The following is a 7903-nucleotide window of genomic DNA, read 5'->3' as shown; positions in this document are numbered from 1 at the left end:
TAGAAGAAATGATAAATTTATTACAAGAAATACACAAATGCAACCTTACAAGACTGGACAATAAATAAATCTAAAACCTGAAGAGATCAGTAACAATTAATACAATTAAAGTGGTGATAAATAGGCCTCCCGGAAAGAAAAACCCAGGACTTGATGGCTGAATTTCACTAAACATGTAAAGAAAAAACGAATACCAATTCATTGCTGAATTTCACCAAACATATAAAGAAAAACTAATACCAGTCTTACTCAAACTATTCTGAAAAAATATGACAGAAGGGAGTACTATCAAACTCATTCTATTAGGCCAGTATTACCCTCATAACAAAACCAGACAAAGACACATTAGGAAAAGTAAACTACAGGTTAATATCCCTGATTTATCTTGATGAGATAATTCTCAACAAAATACTAGCTAACTGAAATCAACAACACATTTAGAAGATCATTCTTTATGACCAAATGGGATTTATCCCAGGGATGCAAGAATGGATCTTGAAATATGCAAATCAATCAATGTGATACATCACATAAACAGAATGAAGGACAAACATCATACGATCATTTCAATAGTGGGTGAAAACACCTTTGATGAAATTTAATATCCCTTTATGATAAAAAAAAAAAACCCTCAAAAAACTAAGTGTAAAAGGAACATACCTCAATACAATAGAGGCCATATGTGACAGACCCACAGCTAGTATCATACTGATTGGGGAAAACTCAAAGTCTTTCTTCTAAGATCTGGAATAAGACAATGCTGCTCACTTTCACCACCATTATTCAACATAGTATTGGAAATCCCAGCTAGAGCAATCAAACAAGAGAACAAAATAAAAGGCATCAAAATTGGAAGAAGTCAAATTATTCTTTTTTGCAGATGATATAATCTTACATTTGGAAAATAAATAAATAAATAAACAACTGGGCCGAGCCCAGCCCCTCCTGCTCCCTCTAGGAGTCAAGATGGCGGCGAGGGGAACCTAGAGCAGTCCCGGAGCCTGAGCCACTGACAGAAGAGGAGAGGGCGGTGGCGGCGGTGGGAGGAGGATGGCTGAGGGTGCTGGCGCGGGTGCGGACTGCGGTGCTGGTGGCGGCGGCGGCGGGGGCGACGGCAGCAGTCCCAGCGGCAGCAGCAGCGGCGGGAGGAGCCTCCGGGAGATGGATGAAAAGAGGCTGCTGGATCCAGGGTTGAAGGTTCATAAAGGCTCTGGGATTATACTCTGAAGAACCCGCAGACGGAATGCCTGAGTGACTGAAGAAAATGGGTGCTAATGCATCTAATTATCCTCATTCATGTTCACTGAGGGTAGGGGGAAATTCACAGGCCCAGCAGACTTTTATAGGGACATCATCCTATTCTCACCAAGGCTATGGTTGTGAATCAAAATTGTATAGCCTTGACCATGGCCATGAGAAATCACAAGACAAAAAAAAGAGAACCTCTGGCCTTGCCACCCTCAAAAAGAAGTTTATTAAGCGTCGGAAATCTAATAGGTCTGCCGATCATGCCAAGCAGATGCGAGAACTCCTCTCTGGGTGGGATGTTAGAGATGTCAATGCTTTAGTGGAGGAATATGAGGGAACGTCAGCATTAAACGAGCTTTCTCTACATGCCAGTTTGGCTAGACCAGAAGCCCAGACATTGCAGAAAGATATGCTGATCTTTATGAGTACAAGTATTGTACTGATGTAGACTTAATATTTCAAGAAACTTGTTTCCCTGTTCATAGTGCCATTTTGGCAGCAAGGTGTCCATTTTTTAAAACACTGCTTTCTTCCTCACCTGAGTATGGGGCAGAGATAATAATGGACATCAATATATCTGGTATTGATATGCCCATGTTTTCTGCTTTGCTTCACTATTTTTATACAGGAGAGTTTGGAATGGAGGACTCAAGGTTTCAAAATGTCGATATCCTTGTTCAGCTTAGTGAAGAATTTGGAACACCAAATTCCCTTGATGTAGATATGCGTGGACTCTTTGATTACATGTGTTATTATGATGTCGTCCTTGGTTTTTCTTCAGACTCGGAACTGGTTGAAGCTTTTGGTGGAAATCAGAACTGTTTAGATGAAGAGCTCAAAGCCCACAAGGCTGTTATTTCTGCACGGTCCCCATTTTTTCGAAATTTATTACAAAGGAGGATACGAACTGGTGAAGAAATCACAGACCGAACTTTGAGGACCCCCACAAGAATTATAATAGATGAGTCCATTATACCAAAAAAAGGTGCAAAAGTGATATTATACTGTATGTATACCGACGTGGTGGACCTCTCTGTTTTGCACTGTAGCCCCTCTGTGGGGAGTCTCAGTGAAGTTCAGGCTCTTGTCGCAGGGAAGCCAAACATGACCAGGGCAGAAGAAGCCATGGAACTTTACCACATAGCACTGTTCTTGGAATTTAACATGCTTGCACAAGAGGAGACTACAGTCAGCAGGCCTGCCTGTGCAGCAGAGCTTTCAAACAGCTGTTTACTGCCTCAGTCTTACATATGAAAACCCATCCAAGGATAACTGGACATTTGAGGAAAGCTTCCAAATTGAGACAGAGATCAGAGAAAAAAGAACAAAGTCCTGGAGGAAACAGACAATGAAGGGAGCAGAAGAAAAACTTCAGTAGAATCAAAACATCCTTATGTAAAAGAACTTTTTATGGAATCAGTGAGACATAAACAGGATGCTATTACAGTAAAAACAGGAGCTCTTCAAAATAAGATAGCAGAAATGAAAGATATAATGGAAGCATTGAAAGGTACAGTTGAGGAAATCTAGAAAGTAAATAATAATGAAGAGATGAGTGGAGACAAATAAGAAAATTAGAGTATTCATCCAGGGTCTAATATCTAACAAATAGTGGCTTTAGAGATATATATATATACCAGAGAAAAGTGAAGAGAAGACAGTATCTAAGGAGTAATATAAGAAATATTTCCAAAACTAAAGGAATTTCTGTATAAAAAGTTTCTTTTTCAGAACACTAGGGGAAAAGAGACAATTTTAAAATGTTGCAGGGAGGAGAAAAATTAGGTTCCATGCAAAGAAATAGGAATCAGATGGTATTGAAATTTTCAGTAGCAACAACTGAATACCACAATGCAGTGAAGTAGTGCCTTCCAAAAGCTGATGGAAAATTATTTTAAACACAAAATCCTATATTTAGACAAATAGTCAATCAAGTGTAAGGCTAAATAAAGGCATTTTTCAGTTATACCTCAAAAAACTGCCTGAGCAGGGATATTTCCCCTGCTTCCCCACTCGGGCAGCTGCTGAGAACATATTCCACCAAATGATGAAGCAAACCAAGAACACAGAAGTGAAGGATCTAGAAAATGGAGCCCAGCACGGAAAGGAAGCAAAGGGAGATCCCAGGCGTCAGCCACATTGTAGGTCTAGTGGGCTTTCAGTCTAACCCAGACCGGGAGGGTGAAAGGCTCTAAGGAAAGAGGTGTCTGGGAAGAAATCAATTACTTTAAATGTTTGAACATTAAATAGCAAATGACAAAGCGAAAAAAAGTAAATAAATAAATAAATAAATAAATAAATAAATAAACAACTGAAGACTCCACCAAAAAACTATTCAAACTGATAAACAAATTCAGTAAAGTTGCAGGATACAAAATTAACATCTAAAAATCTATATGTAGCATTTCTATATGCCAATAGTGAACAACCTGAAAAATAAATCAACAATGTAATCCCATTTACAATAGCCACAAATAAAATAAAATACCTAGGGATAAACTTAAGGTAGTGAAAAATCTCTACAATAAAAGCTATAAAACATCGATGCAAGAAATTGAAGAGGGCACAAAAAAATAGAAAGATATTCTATGTTAATGGATTGGAAGAATCAGTATTGTTAAAATGTCTATATGACCCAAAGCTGTCTACAGATTCAATGCAATCCCTATCAAAGTATCTATGACATTCTTCACAGAAGTAGAAAATAATCCTAAAACTTTTAAGGAACCATGAGAGATATAGAACAACAAAAGCTATCCTGAGCAAAATAAAAAATGGAAAGAACCACATTACTTGACTTAACTATGTCTAAAAGAAAACATTGATAAAATTCTCCAGGACTTTGGACTGGGCAAGTATTTCTTGAGTAATACCCCACAAGCACAGGCAACCAAAGCAAAAATGGACCAAAGTGATTACATTAGGTTAAAAATCTGCACAGCAAAGTTAGCAATCAACGAAGTGAAGAGAAAATCCACAGAATGGGAGAAAATATTTGGAAACTGGTCATCAGACAAGGGATTAACAGCCAGAATTTATAAGGAGCTCACTAACGCAATAGAAGAAAATCTAATAATCTGATAAAAACACTGGGAAAAGATTTGAATAAACATTTCCCAAAGGAAGACATACAAATGGCAAAAAGATATATGAAAAGGTGCTCAACATCATTGATAACCTGAGAAATATAAATCAAAACTACAATGAGATATCATCTTACTCTAGTTAAAATAGCTTTTATCCAAAAGACAGGCAGTAACAAATGCTGATGAGATGTGAAGGAAAGGGAAGCTTCATACACTTTTCTTGGGAATGTTAATTCGTAAAACTACTATGGAGAAAATTTTGAAAGTTCCTGAGAAAACTAAAAATAGAGCTACCACATAATTCAGCAATCCCACTGCTGGGTATATATCCAAAAGAAAGGAAATCAGCGTATTGAGGAGATATCTGCCTTCCCGTGTTCGTTGCATCACTGTTCAGGGTAGCTAAGGTTTGGGAACAACCCAAGTGTCCATCAGCAGATGAATGGGTAAAGAAAATGAGGGATACGTACACAATAGAGTACTATTCAGCCATAAAAAAGAATAAGATCCTGTCATTTGCAACAACATAGATGAAATTGGAGGACATGTTGTTAAGTGAAATAAGCCAGGCACAGAAATACAAACTTCGTATATTCTAACTTCTTTATGAGAGCTAAAAATTTAAAACAATTGAACTCACGGAGATAGAGAATAGAATAATGGTCACAGAGGCTGGGAAGGGTAGTTGGGATGGAGCGAAGTGAGGATGGTTAATGTTTACAAAAATATAGTTAGATACAATGAATAAGATCTAGTATTTGATAGTACAACAAGGTGACTATACCCAACGATTTATTGTACATTTAAAAATAACTAAAAGAGCATAATTGGAATATTTATACCACAAAAAAATAAGTGCTTGAGGTGATGGATACCCCATTTACTCTGATGTAATTACAACACACTGCATGCCTATAACAAAATATCTCATGTACCTCATAAATATATGTATCTACTATGTATTTACATAAATAAAAAATAAAACATATACATAAAACTAAAATCTACAAAATGAGGTATACTAGGGAATCTATTAAAATAGTTGTCATTTTAGACAAAGCTAACATTCCTATGCTTAAACAAATTTTGTTGTTGTTTTAGAATGTAAGGGCATGACAGTGTACCATATTACAGTCATAAAAAATTTACAGTAATTTGTTAATGCTTAAATGATGTTACTTTCTCATACTAGGATAAGGAATTTCCAAATATTGTCAATGTAATGTAATAATCTCCAATGGATGGAACATTTTCTTTACCAGAACTTTAATTTCCAGTTATTTCATAGAAAGAAAAGTTTCTTCTTTGTTTTGCTGGGTTGTAAAAGATTCGGGAAGGTTGTTTTTGAATGATTTCTTCTCCAAGGGCTTACAAGACTTTTTACTTATGAGAACCTCAAAGACTATCCATCAGCTAAGGTTTCAAGCCAGATTTCGTGGCTTGCATGAACTTTAACCCTTGTCATATTAGCTTAAAATGTTGAAAGCTGGTGAGATGAAGCACAGGAGAAAGATGGTACATAGGGAGAAAAGAGCATCAAGAACAGAGCTACTGTAAGAAAGTAAATGGCTCTGAAATAACCCCCTGAGAAATTCATGTGGTACTGTATGAACTTATACCTTAATCCTTAATGTGAGAAGGAAACTACAGCCCTTGGTCTCACTACATTGGCTTTGCACTTATAGACAGCAAGTTTTCTGAATTTGTATTTATATATCAAGAACTGCATTTTATTTGTGCATTATAAAGACATAATTTTAATAATTTTGGCCAAAATAAATAAGGAAAAATGTTTGTATTTGAAACTGTTTAGTTTTCAGTATATTTTGGTGGCTGGAAAAGAGTCATTTAAAAGTTGCTAAGTTTTATTTGTCTAAAAGTGAAAACATTTGCAGCAAATTTCTTTATTTTGAGAAATCTGTAGGCTGGGCTAAACTTACACTTTTTTTTTTTTTTTTTTTTTTTTGAGAAATGTTACCAGACTTCAAATTAAGGTGCTAAACTTTCCCTTATTGATGAAAACCAGGTACATAATTAGTAGGATGTCCTCTGTCTTTGTGTAATTATATAATTTCTTCCCCCAAATGTGATTATGTGTTATGTGTTTATATTTTAAGCAAGAGTTTTCTACCAAAAACTGAGAGTAGAAACAGGCTCAGTTTTCTGTAGAAAATTGAGAAGGGGCAGAAATTTCCCCAATTCTGCCTTAGAGAGCTAAAGAGAAACAGGACAGAGAGTGCCAAAGTCCATTTGAACAGAACTCAACTTATGAACAAGCCAGATTTGGGAAATAAACTTGATTATTTTCATTACTCTGTTTAGGCTGTAAAGGTCCAGGCCATATTTCTAACAAAACCAAATAAGAAGTAGAGGAGCACTGAGAAGCAACTAGGGTGAGATAATAAAATGTTCTCTAAACATTTGGGGCAGCAGCATTATGCTGTGAGGTATCTCATCTAGTTAATAAGAAGCCAGTAGAACTGAATTGTGGAAATGTCAGGATTCATCATGACTTCCCACAAATTTGCCACAGAACAACATTGAATTTAAATGTTTTATTTTGTAAGGCCATTTGATATAATTGCTGACTATCTGGTTACCAAAGAGAAATAAATATTCTCAGAGATGAATGGGAAATTCTCTCTCTCTCTCTCTCTCTCTCTCTCTCTCTCTCTCTCTCTCTCTCTGTGTGTGTGTGTGTGTGTGTGTGTGTGTGTGATCTGTTTCTCAAACATCCAATTGAGAGCAGCTTTATGCAGCTTATTTTAGAGAGATCAAATTTCAGGGTTGAAATGGAACTTAAAGGACACAGGGTCCAATAGTCCAATCTGCCCTCTGACGTTTTATTGAATTCCTTCTATAATGACTTGTTCAACTGGTTGCCAATATCCTCCTGGCCAGGGATCTCATTACCTATTGAGGAAATATAGTCAATCCACTGATGACATTGAATATTACACACTGGCCCCAGATCTGTCCTCCTGTTCTTATACCTATTCGTCCTACAACTCATGGCTACGCAGAAACACTGATGTTATTAAAATGACCTATCATGACCCACATCTCTTCAATAGACTATATATCTAGAATTTTCCAAACTATTCATGTGACATGGAGTATTATCTCCATTTCTTACTTTACAACATCATACTATTTCCTGTTTATTGAACTTCCCTTTTTGATTACTGGGTCTAGCAGAACAATAAAGCTATGCACAAGTAAAGCTATGTTAATCTCGTCATGGTTTTTGTAATCAGATAGGAGTAAAAGAATGCATTATAGTAATAATAGATTTAGAAACATTTATGATAAACAGTTTTGAGGGCTCAGAATCTCTCTACCCTTGTATATTTGTCACATTTTAATTATTGTGTGCCAAAAATTTTGCTGACTACTTTATCTGCAACTACCATTAATTCTGTATTGTTGGTATTATCATCCCATTTTAGAGATGAGAAAATTAAGGCTAGGTGAAATTATATACCTTTTCAAATTTACATGGCTAGAACATATGTTGAGTTTCAAAGACTGATATTTTTGTTTTACTTCAAAGCCCATAAACTGCAATG

General features: G+C 36.2%; 1 pseudogene across 1 annotated transcript; it reads left to right on the top strand.

Moving 5' to 3' along the window:
• Positions 1–943: 943 nt before the first annotated feature.
• On the top strand, positions 944–2502 carry LOC696259 (BTB/POZ domain-containing protein 7 pseudogene; annotated as a pseudogene). Its single transcript, XR_013417494.1, has one exon. The product of XR_013417494.1 is annotated as a BTB/POZ domain-containing protein 7 pseudogene (transcript).
• The last annotated feature ends 5401 nt before the right edge of the window (positions 2503–7903 follow it).

This window comes from Macaca mulatta, chromosome 5 (assembly GCF_049350105.2).
Source record: "Macaca mulatta isolate MMU2019108-1 chromosome 5, T2T-MMU8v2.0, whole genome shotgun sequence".
NCBI classification, from domain to species: domain Eukaryota; kingdom Metazoa; phylum Chordata; class Mammalia; order Primates; family Cercopithecidae; genus Macaca; species Macaca mulatta.
This window is presented reverse-complemented; position numbering and strand designations above follow the sequence as displayed.